Source organism: Dasypus novemcinctus, unplaced genomic scaffold (assembly GCF_030445035.2).
Source record: "Dasypus novemcinctus isolate mDasNov1 unplaced genomic scaffold, mDasNov1.1.hap2 scaffold_143, whole genome shotgun sequence".
In the NCBI taxonomy this organism is placed as follows: Eukaryota; Metazoa; Chordata; class Mammalia; order Cingulata; family Dasypodidae; genus Dasypus; species Dasypus novemcinctus.
In genome coordinates, this window is record NW_026688154.1 from 666,429 (window position 1) to 688,654 (window position 22,226).

The following is a 22,226-nucleotide window of genomic DNA, read 5'->3' on the forward strand; positions in this document are numbered from 1 at the left end:
CCCCACAGCTCCTCCTATAGTAGGCTTCCAAGAGTCTAAGACCAATGACCCACCTGATTCTGCCCCGCAAGTTCAGGGGACTCCTGCCTTACATGGATGATGGCAGTGCTGGTGCTGGAGCAGAAGGTTGGGTATATCTACCATTAAGTCCTTTCTCAATCATACCAAACATGATTTTCAAACAACAGAGTCCAGTAATGCAGGAGTGTCCTGGGGGCTGGACCACAGGCATTGACACACCAACATCCTGCCTGTGTTTGTGCATGTTCTTTCCTCCATTGCACCCCAGGCACAAGTCAATCAGGGTAGACTCTGCCTTTAATAGAGTTTTTCTGGACCATGGTAAGATATTCAGAGACCCACCCTATGTATCTGCTCTTTATGGGCACTTGCCTGGGCAAGCTTTGCTCCTGCCACCAGCTCTGCACAGTCTTAGATGCGCCTCTTCGGCTCTGGAGCACAAAGTTCACATTTATGCTCCAGGTGTCAGTGAGGGCCTCTCCTCCTTCCTGGAAGACCTTGACCTCTAAAAAGAAACCTCTGTTCCAATTGCTCAGAAAGCAGCTCCATCCAGAACTCACAGACCTCTCCCATGACTTCATGTGCCAAACAAAATGCCATTTTCATGAGCCCATACAGCAATACTGGAGGTTTTCCTGGAGGGCAGGAGTCCAGATCCACACCCCTCCCTGCTGCACCAGAGGTCCTCAGAGAACATGAGCTGGATGGCCAGAAGACCATCAACTCAGCCTCACAGGTGGCCAGAGGAAGGTTCTAAGAGAAGATGGTTTAGATTTGTCCACAGGAATAAAAGGAAGTCAAGGAATTGCTCACCCAAATCTGATAGTTATAGACAGAGTGAAGTGAAGACATTTGACTGTCACACAGGCAAGGGGAGGCTCGGAGGTGGCTGCCATGCCCAGCTAGCTAAAGAGACCACTTATGTGGCTCTAGACTTGAAGATGGAAGCACATTCCTGAGCATCAATGCACTGGGCGGGGGGGAGGGGTGAAAGAAGACTGAGTCCATACTGACTGCAGTGCCACCAAGCCTTTCAGTTCCTTCCTTCTGTCTACTATTTAATCCTGTCTTTATTTATATGGTCAACTTCAGAAATTCACATCAATATACCCATTTTAACCCCCATCCACAGATACTGTTGAGATTCTGGCATTTACATATAAGTAGCTGTTTCCTGTATGCACATTAAGCAAATGTGATGAGATACAACACAGGATTGTTTCACTAGAATCCCATGGCTGTGGTGAGATACATGAATGGAACTGGTCACCTTTGGGCCACACTTTATACACTGGGCCATTGATTTGTTTCTTCTATTCAGCTTTGCGCTCACTCTATCTCCCTGCTTCTGTCATCTCTGCTAAAACAGGGCAAAGCCTTGTGAAAACTCATGTAGTAAAGCATATCTCTCCTGTAAGATTGTGATAGACTAAATCATATCACATGGAGTGATCTCTGGTTGAGCTTCAGGTGACCTAGATATGTAAGAATTTGTGGGACTCTCTGATGATGTAGGCATGTAATTACCCTCCTTAACAGAGGGATGCAATTCTCTCAAATGTCTTATTGGGACACATAGGGAAGGTTGTAGCTCATCTCACAGAACAGGGCTGGTTGTTTTCCTTGGGGGTTTTGGGATTGGGCTGAAAGCAGGATGGGTTCTCAAAAGGTTGTTGAAGCCTCTGAAAGAACAAATAATCCACAGTGTCTGCTCTTCTGTGAACCATAAATCATTGGATCTTGTATTAGTCAGGGTTCTCTAGGGAAACAATCAGCAAGAGACATCTGTCAATAGTATGTGATTCTATAAGAGTCTCTCACACAACTATGGGGATGCACAAGTCCAGGTTCCACAGACAGGCTGGAACCAGGGGCTGCAATGAAAGTCCAATGAAGGTTCATGACAAGTTCTGGGAGATGTTGGCTGTTGAAGGTGAGCTGGGAAATCCTCTCTCAATGCTGGAATTACTTCTCCTTTTTAAGGGATTCAACTGATTGGGTTAAGTGTCACTCATTGCTTATTGCAATCTCCCTGACTGATGCAATTATAACCAGCTATCTATGATTTACCACTGCAATAAAGTTAATGGTGACTGAAGTCCATAAATACCCTTGTATTACAGTTAGTCCAGTGGTGCTTGATTGACCAAACAACTGGGCACAATTACATGGTCTGGTTGACACAATAGCTTAACCATCACAGTCCACCCCTTGTCAACCTGGTAACCATACACATTACCTTAAACCATACTTAGTCTCTAAGCAAAAACAGTAACAGACATGCATATATCTATATTTTTGCCTAACAATGTTCAACTCTCTTGTGTACAACTGGAAACATATTAATTCCATATAGAATACGGTGCAAGTTCTTGAGTAATATTCACTCTCAAACTTGATATCCTCAAATATTATGACATTAAATTGATAAAACTTGTTATATGATAAGGCAAAAGTTTGGGGAAGAAGACAAAGAAATTTGTTTTGTGTACATATAAAATCATCATAATAATGAAACAAGGAAGAAAGATTCATGACCATTCACTTTTCTAACTGGTCACATGACAAAGTTCATATTTATCACTTCTTCCACTACCCATTCCATGTTTCCATACCATCAGAAAGCATCTCAGCTGGCCATGGTTCTTTGCCTGGTGGGGTGACTGAAACTTTCATTCCTGAAGAATATGGGCCATTGTTAGTCCTGCTTGGATTGGGTTGTTGCAAATTTCCATTGACATTAATCATAGGACATGGCAGTACTAGGAGATGCCCTACAGGATCTCGTGTATTCCAGGCAAACTCTTCTGTACTCCTATTATGTAGATGCAGTAGTAGTTCCCCTTGACAGTCAGGATCAATCACCCCAGCCAGTACAGTAATTCCCTTATTTGACTGTGTATTCAGAGGTAAGAGATCTGGTAGCAGTTTTAACTTCCATTTCAATGGAATCATTGTTGTGTTCCCTGGTGACAGCACTCCTTCTTTTGTGACTAAAACCTGTAGGCCAGCAGAGTTTGAGGTTGCAGGGACAGGAAGCAAAAATTTTCCTGGTGGGTCCCTAGGGGTAATAGTCAGTGGTGCCACTCCCACTTCCACCCCTTGATTCCTGGACCCATGGATCCTGGTTATGGGAGAAACAGTGCCACAGAGTGGACACTGATTTAAAGCATACACAGCCTCCTGGAGAACACTGCCTCAGCCCTGCAAGGTATTGCCACCTGGTTGGCACTGTATTTGAGTCTTCAAAAGGCCATTCCACCATTCTATCAATCTAGCTGTTTCAGGGTGATGGGGAACATGGTAAGACCAGTGAATTCCATGGGCATGTGCCCATTCCCACACATCATTTGCTGTTAAATAGGTTCCCTGATCAGAAACAATGCTGTGTAGAATGACATGGAGGTATATAAGGCATTTGGTTGGTCCACAGATAGTAGTTTTAGAAGAAGCATTGCATGCAGGAAATGCAAACCCATATCCAGAGTTTGTGTCTTATTCAAGTTAAAACAAATCGCTGCCCCTTCCATGGTGGAGTGGTCCAATGAGGTCATCCTGCAACCAGGTAGAAGGCTGGTCACCTTAAGGAATGGTGCCATTTCAGGGGCTGAGTGTGGGTCTCTGTTGCTGGCAGGTTGCACAATCAGCAGTGGCTATAGCCAAGTCAACCTTGGTAAGGGGAAGTCTATGTTGCTGAGCCCATGCATAACCTCCATCCCTACCTCATGGCCACTTTGTTCATGGGCCCACTGGGCAATGACAGGAGTGGCTGGGGAAAGAGACAGCATTAGTCACAGAGCAGGTCATCTTATTCACTTGATTAAAATCTTCCTCTGCTGAAGTCACCCCCTGGTGAACATTCATGTGGGACACAAATATTTTCATGTCTTTTGCCCACTCAAAAAGGCCTATCCACATACCTCTTCCCCAGACCTCTTTGTCACCAATTTTCCAATCATGTTCCTTCCAAGTACCTGACCATCCAGCCAAACCATTGGCAACAGCCCATGAATCAGTGAACAAATGCACCTCTGGCCATTTCTTCTTCCAAGCAAAATGAACAACCAGGTGCACTACTCCAAGTTCTGCCCACTGGGAGGATTTTCCCTCACCACTGTCCTTCAGGGATGTCCCAGAAAGGGGCTGCAGTGTTGTAGCTGCCCACTTTTGGGTGCTACCAGCATGTTGTGCAGAACCATCTATAAACTAGGCCCAAGTTTTCTCTTCCTCAATCAACTGATTGTAAGGACTCCCCTAGAGGCCAAAACAGTGGGCTGGGAAAGAAAAGGTAACAAGGCAGGAGTGGTGACCATGGGTATTTGGGTTACTTCCTCATGTAACTTACTTTAGGACCAGCTCGAGTCCTATCTCATATGTACTACTTCCACTTTATTATGCAGTGCTACTGTGCATTCCCAACTTTATGGTTTGGTGGGTCAGACAATACCCAACTCATGATAAGAAACTCAAGTCTCATGGTAACTTGGTGTCCCATGGTTAAGAATTCAGTCTCCACTATAGCCCAGTAGCAGGCCAAAACCTGTTTCTCAAAAGGGGAGTAGTTATCTGCAGAGGATGGCAGGGCTTTGCTCCAAAATCCTAAGAGTCTGCATTGTGATCCTCCTGTAGGGGCCTGCCAAAGGCTCCAGGTAGCATCTTTATTTGCCACTGAAACTTCCAGCACCATTGGATCTGCTGGATCATATATGGTCCAAGTGAGAGTGCAGCTTGCACAGCAGCCTGAACCTGAAGTAGAGCCTCTTCTTGTTCTGGTACCCAATCAAAACTAGCAGCTTTTCTGGTCACTGGGTAAGTGGGCTGAGAGTAGCACACCCAGTGAGGAATGTGTTGTATCTAAAATCCAAAGAAACCAACTAAGCATTGTGCCTCTTTTTGGTCATTGGAGGGGTCAGATGCAACAGCTTATCCTTCACTTTAGAAGGGATAGCTCAACATGCCCCACACCACTGGACACCTAGAAATTTCACTGAGGTGGAAGGACCTTGTATTTTAATTGGATTTATCTCCCATTCTCTCTTATGCAAATGCCTTACTAATAAGTCTAGAGTCTTTGCTACTTCTTGCTTACTAGGTCCTATCAACATGATATCAATATAATGGACCAGTGTGATGCCCTGAGGGAGGGAGAGATGATCGATATCCCTGCAGACAATATTATGACATAGAGCTGTAAAGTTCATAAACTCATGAGACAGGACAGTGAGGGTATACTGCTGGCCTTGCCAGCTGAAAGCAAACTGTTTCTGGTGGTTCTTACTAATAGCAATTGAGAAAAAACACATTGGCTAAATCAACAGCTGCATACCAGGTACCAGGGGATGTGATTTGCACAAGCAATGGTAACACATCTGGAACAGCAGGTGCAATTGAGGTCACCATCACGTTAAGTTCACTATAATCTACTGCCATCCTCCTAGATCCATCTGTTTTATGCACAGGCCAAACAGGACAGTTGAATGAGGTTGTGGTGGGAATCACCACCCCTACATCCTTCAAATCTTTGATGGTGGCACTACTTTTTGCAATCCATCCGGGAATCCAGCATTGCTTTTGATTTACTATTTTGCTAGGTAGGGGCAGTTCTAGTGGCTTCCACTTGGCCTTTCCAACCATAATGGCCCTCACTCCACAAGTCAGGGATCCAATGTGGGGATTTATCTAGTCACTTACTGAGTATGTCTATTCCAATTATGCATCCCGCAACTGGGGAAATAACCACAGAATGAGTCCAGGGACCTACTGAACCAACTGTGGGACAGACCTGAGCTCCATTAATCATCTGACTTCCATAAGCCCCTACTCTGACTTGTGGACCATAGTGATATTTTGGGTTTCCTGGAATTAATGTCACTTCTGAGCCAGTATCTAATAATTACCAAAATGTCTGATCATTTCCTTTTCCCCAATGCAGTTACTCTGGTAAAAGTAGGTCTCCTTGGGGAAAAGTGGGAGGAAGATTAACAGTATAAAGTTTGGACAGTTTAATGGGATCCTTCCCCCAAGGAGACTTGGCCTTCTCCTCATTCAAGGGGCTCTGGGTCTGTAAACCATCTCAAGTCTGGGAATTGATTAAGGTGCTGTGATTCTCTGCATCTGTAATTTGAGTTAGGGTTTTATTCACTCAACCTAGAACACTTCTGTTTATAAAGATTGTGAAGAAAATTAGTAGACTGCTTATTTCACTGCTAGGTCCCCCATTATATATTATCCAATACCATAAATCTATGCAACTCAGACTATTTTGAGTGCTTTTTTGAATCTGCCTTTCATGGTGGTAGCCATGCCCACCTTGACTTTGAGATTATCTGCTATTTGACTTTTACCAGACTGACATCCAATCATCCCCATAATGTTTAAGGATTCTAATTCCATCAGAGTCCCCCCTACAGTTATATCTGGACTACAGAGAACAACAACCACAGAGCTCTCCAGGGAAGATGGAGTAAGTCTTACAAAATTATTCCTTACAGTCCTGATTAAAGGTGTATCCTCTGGGGTGGGTGGTCAGCTCTAAAATGGTAAATCCATTCTAGCATTACAATCTCCCTAAGCCTTTGAATTCCTTCTTCTACTGTGTACAAGCATAAATCGGGTATCTCAACCTCAGACATGCTAGGCCATCTTTTGGCCCATGCTTCAATCAGCCACCCAAACAAACTGTTAAAGCCCTTTCTAACCCATCCAGCTATAGCACAGAATCCAGAATTTCTGCTTAGTGGGCCCATATCAATAAATTCAGCCTGATCCAACCTTATATTTCTTCCACCATTATCCCATACCCTTAGTATCCATTCCCATGCATATTCCCATGATTTCTGTCTATATAAGTTGAAAACGCATGCCATTCTTTCTGAGTATACATTACTTCCTCATGGGTCACACTTTGTATTTCACCTTTGGGGTCTTGTTGTGATTTTAGTCTAGTAATAGGTTTCAAATACAAGAGAGGTGGTGGGGGTGGGTAAGGAGAAGGATTAGAAATGCCTTGCAAGCTACTGACCTCAGGGCATTCTCTTGCATTTTCTTCTGGTGAGACAGGATTAATCTCTTCAGGCAGGGGTTGGAAGGTAGTTTCCTCAGGGCAGACTGGAGGCTAGGCAGTGCATGCTGGAGTTTGGCTGGTACATGTCTCAGTGCTGGGAGGAGGTCCAGACTCCTTGGGGCAGGCCAGAGGCTGGGCAGGGCAGGCTGCAGTTTGGCTGGTACCCACCTCAGGGCTGGAAGTTGTTTCAGACTCCCTGGAGCAGGCTGGACATTGGATGATACAAGGTTGGCAAGGTATGATCTGGACAGGGCAGGCCATGGCAGGCTTATGTGATAAAGTCGCAGCAGAATTCAGGGTTTCAATGTCTCCATCAATATCATCATCCCATATGTCTCCATCCCAATTCTCTGAATTCCACTCTTTTCCAATCAAAGTCTTCAGTTTGAAGAAACCCTGCAGGACTGGGATTTTAGTTTCCTTTGTAACTCCATTACTCATACAATGAGAGTCTGAGTTTGGTTCTCAGATATTTCAAGCCTGTGGCACAGGAGACAAGATTTTCTTTCAGAGCACACATAGAAACTTTTGCATCATCCATGTGGAGTTTAAGTTTCAAATCTGAAGCCTTTAACTCATCTCTTTCTTTTGTAACACTATCCAGACTATCTAGGAGGAGCCAGCCAACATCATTACACTGTTTGACTGCACAGAACTCTGTTAAGGTATTGAAAACACTCTCACCCAGATCCTTGCTTCTTATAAGTATGGAAGTAGGCGAATACAGTGATGCTATCTGTGCATCTCGATTGCTAACTCACACCATAAACCATTAGCAGCCTCTTTGTTATTGGAAAGGGAATTGTCAGTTCCCTTGAGTTCAATTAAAGAGACTATTGCAAAACTCCCCAAACCACCTCAGACACCCCATGTAAAGACTCTGTTCCTCAAGAACCACTCCCAGGCATTCTTGGGACTTGGAGTTGTCCTGGGTGGTACCCCAGGGACAATTGCCGGATGTTGTATGTCCTCCCATGGCCCACTGGATGGAACATGGGAAAGTGTGGGCTATGGTGTGGAACACGGGACATGGGGTGCAGCGATGCCCAGAGATGTACTCACCAGATGCAATGGATGTGACATGATGATGGGGAAGAGTGTTACTGAGGGGGGAGTGGTGGGGGCAAATGGGGACCTCATATATATATTTTTTTAATGTAATATCTTTTTAAAAAATGAATAAATTGAGTAGAAATTGGAAAAAAAAACACCACTCCCTGTACAAAGCTGTATAAGTCAGTGTTCTCTAGGGAAATAGAATCAACAAGAAATTATGTCAATAGCATGTGATTCTATAAGAATCTCTCACACAGCCATGGGGATTCACAAGTCCAGGTTCCACAGGCAGGCTGCAACCAGGGGCTGCAATGAAAGTCCAGTGAAGGTTCTTGACAAATTCTGGGACATATTGGCTGTACAAAGATGGGCTGGGCAATTCTCTTTCAATGCCAGAATCACTTCCCCCATATATATATATATATATATATATATATATATAAAAGAAGTTGTGAACTTACAAAACAATCATGCTGATATGCAGAATTCCCATACTACAAGCCTTCAACAACCACACCATTGTGGAACATTCATTTGTTACAGATTATGAGATTTATCATCAAACTATTACCACTAAATATGGTCCATAGCATACATTTAGTATATCTCTTCTGTACTCCCCTAGCCTTAACACGTACATTTTGATATTGATGTAAGAATGTTACAATCATGGTTGTTAATAACTTTTAATTGGGTTTTTGCTTTCTTAATGTTGGGTGGCATTTAACTGATTGGGTTACGCATCACTCACTGCTGATGGCAATGCCCCTGACTGATGTAATTATAACCAGCTATCCATGATTTACCACTGCAGTAGAGTCAATGGTGACTAAAGTTCATAAATGCTCTTGTATTACAGTTAGCTCAGTGCTTGCTTGACCAAACAACTGGGCACAATTACATGGCTGAGTTGACACATTAGCCTAACTGTCACAGATCTGTAGTGAGTTCAGCTTGTGAAACAGTAAAGAAAAAGGCATGTAGTATCAGTAATGGTCAGTAAAATTCATAAGGACTGTAAGGTCTCAGACCCATATCTTCCAGAATGGACCTGGTTTGGTGAGGAAGAACACTTGCAGAGAAGGTACATAATTAGTGCTTGTGAACTCTATGCCTATTTTCAATCCAGGCTGCTCAGACAGGATTGAAGACCTTAGCCAGGAAAAAAGCTGGGGGCTTCCAGACTTCATCCATTGAACCAAAAACCCCTGGTGCAGTGGGTCACTATCCCTGTTGATGAACATCACCTGATCACCCAGGATTGCTCAGTGGAAGGTGAAGCTAATCATTTGAGGAGCTGCCATGTAGCAGTTGGTCTGGGATGTCCAGGGTTCTGCACCAGCTTGGGGAGCCAAATAGACCACCAGTCACTCAGGGAGGTCACTTGACTGTCAGAGAGGCTCGCCAAAGTAGGTGACAGATAATGTAAAAATGCTGTGGGAAGAGGGCTACAAGTCTGGACTTCATCTAGACCTTTGGGGGAGGTACATGTGAGGGAAATGACATAATTGTTAGGGTTTGAAATGTAGAGTCAGGAAATTGTGTCAGCATTGGGGCCATTCTAGTGGCTCATGAACATCCTTTGGGCATTGATTCTCTCCCCCAACAGCTTTGAGAAAGCAGCATTTTTAAGGACTGTCTCAACGGTGAAAGCAGGAAAGCAATTAGGAAACATTCTGAGATGATTGAAAACAAAACCACCACATACAAAAACTTACAGGATGTAGCAAACGCAGTACTGAGGGGGGAATTTATAGCCCTAAATGCTTAAACTACAAAAGAAAAAAGAGCAAAAGTCAAACACCGAACTGCACATCAGGAGGAACTAACAAAACAACAGCACAGGGAAACGGACTTTGGCCCAGTGGTTAGGGCGTTTGTCTACCATATGGGAGGTCCGCGGTTCAAACTCCAGGCCTCCTTGACCCATGTGGAGCTGGCCATGCACAGCGCTGATGCGCGCAAGGAGTGCTGTGCCACTCAAGGGTGTCCCCCGCGTAGGGGAGCCCCACGCGCAAGGAGTGCGCCCATGAGGAGAGCAGCCCAGCGTGAAAAGAAAGAGCAGCCTGCCCAGGAATGGCGCCGCCTACACTTCCCGTGCCGCTGACGACAACAGAAGCGGACAAAGAAACAAGACGCAGCAAATAGACACCAAGAACAGACAACCAGGGGAGGGGGGGGGGAATTAAATAAATAAATAAATCTTTAAAAAAAAAAAAAACAACAGCACAAACTAAATCCAACACAAGCAGAAAGAAATCACAAAGATTGGAGAGTTTAAAAACCAAAAATGAAGGGGAAAAAAATATATATATCATCTAAATTAATGCAGAAAAGGCATGTGACAAAATCCAGCATCCTTTCTTCCTAAAATCACTTAGAAAAATAAGAATAAAAGGAAACTTCACCAACATTATAAAGGGCATACTTGAAAAACACCACTGCAAACACCATATCACTGGTGAAAGATTGAAAACTTTCCAAGATCTGGAATGAGACAAGGATGCCCAATGTCACCGATGTAATTCAACATTGTACTGGATGTTGTAGGCAGAGCCAAGTAAGCAAGAAAAAGAAATTAAAGACATCCAATTAGGAAAAGAAGTAAAACTTTCTCCTTGCAAATGACATGATCTTATATATAGAAAGTCCTGTACATTGTACAACAAAGTTATTCAAGCTAACAATTCCAGCAAAGTGCTGTTTGTTGAGATAAACATGAGCAAATCAGTAGTATTTATGTATAATTTCAGGAAGAAGTGAAAAAAAAAGTCCATTTCCAACTACCAGAATAAATTTAACTGAGGATGTAAAGGAATTATGCATGGGAAACTTCAAAATTATGAATACAAAAATAATTTTTAAGAGAATGGAAGGATATTCCCTGATCATGGATTGGAAGATTAAATATACCAAGATATATGAATTACCGATGCTACGCAGTCCCAATGAAAATTGCAATAAACAACTTTGTAGAAATGGAAAAGACAAGTCAACACATTTATTTGGAAGGACATACAGTCCCAAAAAGCCAAAACCATCATGAAAAACAAACTCAGAGGACACACACTTCTTCACTTTAAAACATATTACAAAACTACAGTGGCATAAACAACATGGTCCTGGGACAAGTAGATACATAGACCAATTGAACTGAATGGACCCTCAAAATTATTCAGAAATAGACTCTCATAACTATGGCCAATTGATTTTTGACAAGGCTGCCAAGTCCACTCAAAATAGTCTCTTCAATAAATGATGCTAAGAGAACTGGATATTCAAATGTAAAACAATGACAGAGGACCCTGATCTCATCTCATATACAAAAAATTAACTGAAAATGTATAAAGATCTAAAAGAACTAGTAAGATAAGATTTCTAGAACAGGAAATGATCTTCAGCACCTCATGTTGGGCAATGGTTTCTTAGACTTTACACCCAAAGCACAAGCAACAAAGGAAAAATTGATAAGATCTCATCTAAATTAAAAAGTTTTTCACCTAAAATAATTTTATCATGAAAATGAAAAGACAACTCATTCCATGGGAGAAAACAATTGGAAACTATATATCCAATTAGGGTTTAATACCTAGACTATACAAAGAAATCCTAAAACTCAACAATACAATGAAAGAAAACCCAATTAAATATGGGGAAAAGACTTGTGTCTCCAAAGAGTATACACAAATGACCAGAAAGCACATGAAAAGATCCTTACCTTCATTAGCTATTACGAACATGCAACTCAAAACCAAACTGAAATACCATGTCACACTCACTATAATGGTGTTATTAAGAAACAGAAAATAAAAAATATTGGAGAGGATGTTGAGATATAGAAACACCCATTCAATGCTGATGGCCAAGTAAAATGGCCACACAGCAGCAGTTGGACCTTGCAATATGGAGAATACATTCCCTTTGAAAATTCTGTGATGACTGGTTGCCATGGTTATCTCATGATGCACGTAAGGCTCATGGTCCTAACTGTCACTCTATGCCCAGAGAGATTTGGAGTTGGTAGCAGGTGAAAAAGCTCCCAGCTTAGTTTCCACAGTACATAGAGATGGGAAATCTCAATTGCTGCTTAAGAGGTATGATCATATTGGCCTACATGATTAATTCAATCCCCAAAAAATTGGCAGGAAATTTTTCCACAAAATAGGATTCACTTTTCTTCTAGTTTCTCCTCTCCAATTTGTCCTAAAGAGTTTTAGATGTGATTTATACTTTTCTCTTAATCCTTATTTTATATTTTAGATCCATCTATCAAGCTGGTTGCCTCAAAATGAGTCTCCCTTTAGAAAAATTTAGCATTTCTTATAAAGTTCTTTACCATTCATTCTCTTCCTCAAGACCATGTCTGTGTTAATGTTATTTTACTCAGCAGGGATGTAGTAAAATAATTATTATAATAATTATTATGGAGTGAATCTGGATTGGTAGGGACCAGAAAAGATGCATTTCATATGATGAGGTGTACTAAAGATGTTTTTAACACCCTTTTCAACCTCTATTCATCATTAAGTGTATATATAACTCAGTATACTTGGGGTATGTTAGTACCATTCATATAACTAGTTTTCCAAACCTAGCTATAAGAACTTGAGTTTCCAAATGTCAGTTTATAAACCAATATACATATTTCCTTTAATCCTTGGGGGTTATCCAAAATTTTCATTTTAGGAAGTTACCTACTGATTTTCTCACTGCCCTGTATGCTCTTCAATAGTAAGTATGGGGAAAATAGAATAATTTTTTTCCATTGTGTTTTACATCACAAAATAAGCTTCTTTAGATGTTGACCATAATAACACATATTAGACTTGTTAGTGGTTCCATGGTTTAGGAAGCTAGAGCATAAGTAAGACAAATGTTGAAGTTAAATGGAGTGATTCCCTTCACTATCCTTTCTCATTAATGGATTGTCTATCTTTACCTAAAAGGGCATATGATTTTGCCAGATTTCATGGTGGGATTTCTGTGGGATAATAGCAGACGGTGCAGGTAACTGAGTGCAGCCTGGGGGAGGGAGAAGAAGGGACATCCCTTAGTACATGAGCAATTGGGGCCCAAAGAAAGGAGGCTAGAGGTGCTGAGGAAAGTCCTGGGTGAGGATAGCTATGGATGGGACTCTCTCCTCTGCCACTGCTTGTTCAGACTTGAGTGCAAGGAGAGCACATTCTTTGCAGAGCTCTCATGTGGCAGCTCTTTGTGAAAAGGTGGGTTCTGAGCCAGGATGGGAATCAAGCACACCCCTGATCACTAGGAGAGATTACATGCCCCCAGGAAGGCTCACATGAGGCAGCTAACAGTGGGAGTATTTGGGGCACGATGTTCACAAGTTTTGTTGTTCCCTGGTCCTTCAGAGGAACTCTATGAGGGGAAACCTGAGTTATGGTTTGGGTCAGAGAACTCACTTATGCAGAAGGCAGGGTGAGGGTTTGAACCACTCTCTCTCCTGTAATAAAGTAGTTGGCAGGCCTTTCTCCACAGCTCCTGGGAGGTAACTTGTAACCCCAGAATCTGCTGAGTGGGGGCACTGACTACATTTCCTGACTAGAATCATTCACTCAGCAGTGTTGTTGACCACACAGGGTTGATGTGGGATCTCAGAACAGAGCACGTGTTCTCTGTGAGCTGTAAAGGATCACCCCACTGAGGGCTGAAAGTCAGTGTCCATCCCCCTTGTCCTGGAACCATCAGGCACCCACTCTGGAGGGAAGTACTAGCAAGTTTCTTGCAAATTCCTCCCAACATTTAATAAGTGAACTCTTCTGGGGCTTTTATGATATATTGGGCATTTTTCTTAAGGATTTCCTTACATTTGCTTATTTTTAGTCTCATAATACAAACTAATAAGCAGGTCTGGCTAAAATCTTCAAAAGACAGCATGGAAAACTGGACACATAAAGAGTTTACATAATGTTCCCTGTTTTGGGTGGCCTCTGAATGAGATTTGAACACAGTTGACCAGACCTTGGCACCCATGCTTTTGGTCACTGTGCTCTGCTGCCTTCCTATGCTGTGTCATCTATATAAAGTACCCTACATCTGTCTTTTGGGTGTCTAAAATGAACCCCAAACTACAACTTTTTTTGAAACCCACCTTTTACTCAAGTGGGACACCTGTGTAGACTGTAAATAAGGGATCATAGTGTGAACTGTAAATAAATTAATAATGATTTCCTACATTCATCTGTTGGTAAGATGTCACCTGAGAGTTCTGTTGTGAATGCCTTTCCCAGTTCTTGTCTCAAGCATGAAAAAAGAAAATTTGCTACCCAGTCCAAAAAATCTACTATCTGACAATCCCATTCAGTTGGGAACCTCAAAATCAGCATCTGGCCAAAGAAAAGGGAGTGTCCTCAAACATTCCCTAGAAAGTATTCCACAGACAGTACAGTAGAAATGCAATTATTTTATTGCATCAGTAATGTTGACTGTAGATACTAAGTATTCCATATTGAGAAAAACCTTTAAAAAGGTTAAGCCATGATAGTTTTCTTAATTCACATGTGAAATTTTGCTTTTAGTAATGAGTCAGTAGTGCCACAACCACATAATTAAAAATGTAGTTACAACTAAAGTTGGTTCACATTTACTGGTAGATTGTATTTTAAGTTAATGTTTGGTCAGTCTATTTCTGAACATTAGTAGGAAGAGTTATCTTCTGAAAAAGTGCTGTGAGATTATTAAAAATCTGATATATTTTTAAGAGAAGTTTTAGATTCACATAAAAACTGTGGAGAATACAAACAATTCCCACATATTCCCCTGCCACCCTCCCAGTCTAGAGCCAGCAGTTTCCCCTGTTAATAACTCTCATCACTGTGGTATGAACAATTGAAGGGACAGTATTGATACAGTGTTTTGGAGGCTCACTCTTCCTAATCCTCAGCTTTGTGCATTTTGACAAAGGCATATTGTCATGTACCTACCATGACAGAACATCAGTGGTTGAATTGTGTCCCTCCAAATTACATTGAGAAAACCTTGGTACCTGTGAGTGTGACCACTTTTGGAAATAAGATGTTTGCAAATGTGATTAAGATGAGGTCTACTGAATCAGGGTGAACTGAATCAGGTCTACTGAATCAGGGTGAACAAGTTATAATACAACTTGTGCACTTACAAGAAGGGAAGAGACAGAGAGGAGAAGGCTGTGTGAAGATGGACCAACACTGGAGAAGCAGGCCAGGTGAAGATAAGGAAGAGATTAGAGTCATGCTGCCAGGAGCCAGGACACCTGGAGCCACCAGAAGCTGGAAGAGTCAAGGAATGGTTCCTAGCAAGGATCTTCAGAGAGAGACAGAGTATGGTGCTGTGGACACATTAATGCTGGACTTTTTGTCCTTAGAATTGTGAAGGTTTAAGTTTGTGTTCTCAAACCACCCAGTCTGTGGCAATGTATTATAGAAGTGCTAAGAAACTAAATACATATAGTGCTGGGAAGTAAGGTGCTGCTGTAACAGATACATGTGGAAGGCTCACAGAGGCTTCTAGGCAAAATATAGCCTCTGAGCAGTCATGGGTGAAATTAGCCCAGATATTTCCAGCCTACCTATAGCCATGACTCTGCATTGAAGCTTCAGACTCCAGAAAGCACAAATGGACCTCATCAATGTGCCTGTCTGGATTGCTAAAGATGTGATACAAAAACCTACTGAAATTGTTGTATTCCACAATTTGGGACAGTAGGGTTTTCATACAAAATAGCAGCAAAAATAATGCATTAATAAGAAATTTAAAATGTATGCAGGACTGTATATTGAAATCTGATTGACCTACCCTCCATTTTCTTTAGCCCCTAGGTTCTGTGTCTCAAGTAACAACAGTTAAGTTTTTGCACATCCTTTTGGATTGAGTAATTGAGTATTCATATAAAATTAACACTGTACCACAGTTTTCTAAGGGCTTTACCTATATGTACTCATGGTCTTTTTTCCCTTTACTTTTAAGGAAATTTTAGATTACATGAAAGTTAAAGCAAAATTAGGTGGGATTCCCATATACCCCACCTCCACCCCCTCACACTTTACCCATTAAAAACATCTTTCATTAATGTGGGACATTTTTTATAAATCTTGAAGCACTGCTACTAACCATGGTCCATAGTTTCCAAGGTAAGGCCCACTGATGGGTTGCCAATTTCCTGGGGATATCTGCCCTGGCTAGAATGTCCAGATGCCTTTAGAGCCCTCAGGAACACTCCTGCCTGAGGCATTATTTACTGTGGCAGCCACAGAGATCCTCCTGTGACCTGCCTAAAGTTTCCTCTGGAATGACTTCCTGACTCATACTGAAGTATCCTAGCCATAAACACTCATTTGTATTTAATATTCCCTCTCTTGGTCAAGGTCTTTTTACAAATGTATCTCTAGTTGGCAATTGGTAACAATCCCTCAGTGCCAAGGGGGCCCATCCTTGGGAGCAATGTCCCATGCTGGGGAGAAAGCAGACTTCTATGCTGGGTTTGGCTTAGAGAGAGGCCACATTTGAGCAACATACACATTTTCAGAAGGTAACTCTTAGGCAGTATATATCACTAGGCTAAGTTTCAATTTTACAAGAATGAAGTTCATAACTACCAGCATTAATATCAAGGGCCTGGCATATTGGTCTGTCCTCTTTTAGCTAGGTTCTGATGATGTATTGAAGATATTCTTGCCACTGTATTAGAAAATGTAGCAGGGCTCCAAGAATGGGAATTGAAAGTTTTGTTGGTTATTGTATGGGTTCCATCTACTGAGATAACACCCCATGACCATATGGACACATTCATAATCCCTAGAGGCATGCCTGAGGTGCACCCTTTCCCACGCATCTGTCCCTCACTGTCACCCTGCACCAGTAGACCTCCCCTGCCATAGCTGTAACTTTTGTGTAGTTCAAAACCTCCCCATAAAGAAAGTCAAAAGTTGTTTGCATTGTGACTTTCATCACCTTAATATCTGTTATTTTTTATGTATACTTACAATTTCATCTGTATCTTCCCCCAACGTCTTATTTTTTTTCACTTTATCTTCAAAGAAGCTTTAGGTTACAGAAATGTCACATCAAAAATATAGGGAATGAGCAGATGTGGCTTAAATGTTTGAATGCCTGCTCTCCACATGGGAGGTCCCAGTATGATTCCCAGTGCCTCCTAAAAACAAAGACAAACAAAAAGTAAATGAAAAAAGCAAACACACACACACAAAAACAACTCAAAGGAACTGATGTGGCTCAGTGATTGACTACTGGCTTCCCACTTACAAAGTCTGGGTTTCACTCCCTGGTCCTGGTACCTAAAAAAAGAGAGAAGAAAATAGAAGAATATATAGGTGATTCCCATATACTGCACCCCTTCCCATCTCATATTTATTCCTATTAGCAATATCATACATGAGTAGGGTTCATCTGTTACAACTGAAAAAAAAAAACGGAAGCATTGCTACAAACTATGGTCAATGGTTTATGTTATGGTTTACACTTTGCATCATACTTTTATACGTTTTCACACAATGTACAATCATCTGTATCCATAATTGCAAAATCAGACAGAACAGTTCCAATGCCCTCAAAATGCCCTATGATCCATCTATTCTTCCCTCCCTCTTCCCTCAGAACCTATATTAGCCACTAAGTTTCAATTTTCCAAGAATAAGGTTCATAGTCTTATGCATTAATAATGAGGCTTTGACATACTGGTCTGCTTTTATTTGGCACTGCCCATGTACTCTAGAGATTCTTGCCCCTCTCTTTGAGTATATAGCAGGATTCCCAGGATGGAATTTTAATATTTTCTCATTGTTTGTGGGTCTCCATCCACTGATATAACACCTTATGATAAGATGAACACATTCATATTCCTTTGAAGCATCCCCCAGGGGCATCTTTTTCTATATGCCCCCTAGCACCGGTACACTGCACCAGTGACCTACCTGCTGTATTTGCCAAAAGAACATTCCCATGCTTGTAGTCCCAACACAAACCAACAAATCCCAAGTACACTTGTTCCTTCCTCCAAGACTTCCACAGTTCCATACAGTCCAAATTAAATACCTCCACCATGCTCACCCTTCCATTCCAGTTCCATCAACCCACTCATATCCCTGCATCACCATCACCCCATCCACTGCCAAACCCCCCTTTCTGCCTTATCATAGGCTCTGCCCATATTGAGCTTGGTTCACCACACTCAACTCCCTTTCTGTCTCCTTTAATCTATCTTCCAGACTCTCTGTGAGTCTCCTAAATAAACTTAGGTCATATCAGTGAGGTCAAGAAGTATTTGCCTTTAGTGACTGGCTTACTTCACTCAACATAAGGTCAAGATTCATCTATGTTGTCACATATATCAACACACCATTCCTTCCTACAGCTGAGTAATATTCCATTGTATGTATAAACCATATTTGCTTATCCATTCATTTGTTGCTGGTCACAATTCTTTTGCATATATACCCAGTGGTGGGATTGCAAAATCATATGGCAATTCTATAATAACCCTTTTGAGCACTGCCAAATCATCCTCCAAAATGGCTGCACCATTCCACATTCCCAGCAGCATTTGAAGAGGGTTAGTCTTTAAGGAAATGGAGATTCCATTTTTAATAAGTAGGGTGGCTAATATTTTAGAAAGAAACAAAACTAGAAAATAACAAATAGAGATGTGGATATGAGTAAACTGGAATCCCCATATATTGGTGATAGGAATCTAAAATAAAGCAGCCAATTTGGGAAATAGTTTGACATTCCCTCAAAAAGCTAAATCTAGAACTACTATATGACAGCTACCTATTAGGTTTATATATTAAAGAATTAAAAACAGAGGCTGAAAGAGGTATTCAAAACCAGTATTTATTGCAGCATTATTTGCAATACCCAAAAGCTGGAAACCACCTAAGTGTGCTCATATAGAGGAATGAGTTTTTTTAAAAGTGGCATATCCATACAATGGAATATAATTGAGCCATAAAAAGTATTGAAGTTCTGATACATACTACTATATGCATGACCCTTAAAAACGTACTGAATAAGGCAGACATAAAAGTAAAACAGTTGGTGACTGCAATTATTTGAAAGCTAAGAAAAAGTAAATTCACAGAAACAGATAGGAGATTAGAGTTTATTACCAGGGACTAGCAGAAAGTAGAATGGGCTTAATAGCTAATAATTACAGAGTTTCTGTTTCAGGTAATGAGAAAGTTTTGGAATTGAATGTTTGGTGACAGTTACAAAACACTGTAAATGTAATTGATTCAAGTAAATTGTACATGCTGTAAAAATGGGTAAACTGGCAAATTTTCTATTACATAGCTATCTCATTAAAAATTTTTAAAAAATCCTCTAGAATGGATGGGATATTAAAAGTCAACAAGGCTGTGAGGCTGAAGCAGTATTTCTTGAAATCAGTGTGATACTATTTCCTTGGACTTCAGAATAGGTTGGATATATATCATCATACTGTATAGTTTAGTACCACTTATACATGAACTATTTCACATTGACTTAGATTGTCTTCAGCTACAAAGCCAAGGATTCTGATTATATTCCACTCTTTCCTTTGTCTCTCTTTCCTACATGAAGGGTTTCTGGGTAGCTCCACCATCCTTGTTTGCACACTGTAGCCTCTTGTCTGGGCAAAGCAAAGTGCCCTGAGTAATGCAGGAGCTGCACCCCAGTGTACTGATCATTACTCTGTGTCCCCCTAGCTCCCATGGAAGATCTAGTAGAGGAGCCTTCTAGTGACAGGGTGGTTGAGGAGGTCCCATCTAATGTTGAGGTGAAGTCATCTGTTTTTGTCTAAGATAGAAATGTTCCTTTCTCAGATTTGTCCTTTTTTAAATTTGAGTACAGCACTTATTATATGATGGTATGAATTATAAATATTTTTAAAGATTAGACTACAGCATAATTATATTTTTCTTCTCCTCCCCCAGCCCCACTCCCACCTCCATCCTACTGTTCTTACTGTCTGTGCCCATTCACTGTATGACCTTCTGCATTTTTGTCTTGTCTTCTCATCTTTCTCCTCTAGGATTCACTAGGACTCAGTCCTGGGGACCTCTGATGTGGAGAGAGGTACCCTTTCACATGTGCCACATCAGTTCCTGGTCTCTGCTGCCCTTCACTTTGACTTTCCCTTTGTTTCTCTTTAGTTGCATCATCATCTTACTGTGTGACTCACCTAAGCAGGCACTGGCTCACCACAGAGGCACTCAGCTCACCATGTGAGCACTAGCTCACTGCATAGGTACTCACACAGGCACTTGGCTTAACACATGGGCACTTGGCTTACTGTGTGGGCACTGGATCCCTTTACAGGCACTGGCTCAGCACATGGGCATTCACATGGACAATTGGCTCAGCACATGGGCACACAGCTCACCATGAGGGCACTTGGCTCACTAGGTAGGCACTGGCTCACCATACAGGCTCACTTTCTCTTTTTTACCAGGAGGCCCCAGTGATCAAACCCAGGTTCTCCTATATGGTAGGTGGAAGCCTTATCACTTGAACCACATCTGCTTCCCTGAACTACAGATATTAACTGTCTGATCCAGTGGGGGTGGATTCCAGGGGCCTGTGGGAAGAAGTGGGGGCAGGGAATGAGAAGAATGTAGGCAAAACAGGATTCTGATCAAGCCTCGTTTATTGGGGGTAGAACATGGGAATATATACTGAGGGAAGGGAACGTGTCCATGGGTGATAGGTTGGTCTTGTGGGTGGCAGGCGTCCAAGGAGGGAATTGGCTGAAAATTTGTGCCAGGTCTGCAGAATTTCACGCCTTGTGCATGCGTGCTGCTGTGGTTACCAGAGTTGTGGTGGGAAGGGGAGAACAAAGAAACAAGGAGGAAGAAGAAGAAGGAAATGGCGGGGCAGGGCTGAGGTAGTTGTGAAATCCGCCCATGTTGTTGGAGGCTGTAGATTTCACAGTGGGTGGCTCCCCACAGGTCCCCCTTCTCTGTTTAATATGTTAGGAACTGAAGTGAAGAACAGCTGGTGATGGCTCATGTTAGGGCAGGGCTTATGCTCAGTGGTGATGTGTGGCTGCAAGGTACTCCTGTACTGAGGGGGCTGTGCCTGTCTTAGGTTGGGGCTGCACCTGTTAAGTGATCAGTCTTACCTGTCATTGGGAATCATGGCAGCAAAAGGCCACATCTGTCTTAGGTTGACTCATGGGTCAGCCCAGTTGCCCGTCGTTGGCTAACCAGACCAGCGCCTCAGCGATAAATGACTTGCAAATATAACAAGCTATAACAGGGAGCTCTACACCATGCATGACGTACATGATGTACTGAGATTAGTGGGTGAGGCCACACCACCCTGGTCTTGTTTGGCTAGGGCACCTGCTGCTCATCTGAACCACTAAACTCCTCACTGAAGCTGTTTTCCTTACTGAAGCTGTTCAGCAATATTAATTAAACAAAGAAGGGTTAGCTGCAATAGGGGCAGTTGTGACCGTGGGCAGGGAGGACAGGCAAGGAAATGCCATTAGGGTACAGGTTGGTGATGAGGCAACATAAGAGATTTGCATTTTCAAAGGTTGTTTGTTTGTTCTTTGGTCCAGATAGGCTGGTATTGATGAACAGCATCAAGATACATCACATGGGCAGAAATTTGCTTCATCCTTTCTTGGAGAAATTTAAGGAGACAAGGTGCAAATGCACAGATTAAAAGGAGAGTGATTAGGGGGCCGAGGAGGGGACCTAGCCACATTATGAAGGGGGAGGTGAGCCAGGCAGATAAGGAGAGGTTGATTGGGAGGGCAGTATTCCTTCCCCCAATTCTCACAATTTCTTAACATTTTGCTCAACAATACCAGATTCATTTATATAGTAGCAGCATTCCTCCTGGAGGAAAAGGCAGGTTCCCCCTTTTTTCAGCTGTAAGTTAAGGGCCCTGCAGTTTTGAAGGACTACTTGGGCGAGGGATGTTAGTTGCCACTGCAGAGAGTCAAGAGACTGTGCACTGGATTCTAGGCTAATTTGTCATTCTTGTTTAAAGTATTGCAAGCTGATGAGGCCATGACCAAGAGCACCACCTGCCGTGGCAGCTGCAGTGACTGAACCTGTGAGGCTAATTTTTTACCAATATA

General features: G+C 42.0%; 1 long non-coding RNA gene across 3 annotated transcripts in view; it reads right to left on the minus strand.

Moving 5' to 3' along the window:
* Positions 1 to 22,226, minus strand: part of LOC131277557 (uncharacterized) — a 113,724-nt gene that overhangs the window by 85,975 nt on the left and 5,523 nt on the right. For 2 of the 3 annotated variants that reach the window (XR_011648197.1, XR_009184711.2), the window contains exons 3-5: positions 17,399 to 17,430; positions 17,119 to 17,288; positions 7,043 to 7,564 (exon numbers count right to left, since the gene is read on the minus strand). This is a non-coding gene — a long non-coding RNA (uncharacterized lncRNA). Of the gene's footprint in view, positions 1 to 7,042; positions 7,565 to 17,118; positions 17,289 to 17,398; positions 17,431 to 20,099; positions 20,241 to 22,226 lie in introns of those variants that run through there. The other variant, XR_009184712.2, reaches the window with a different exon arrangement.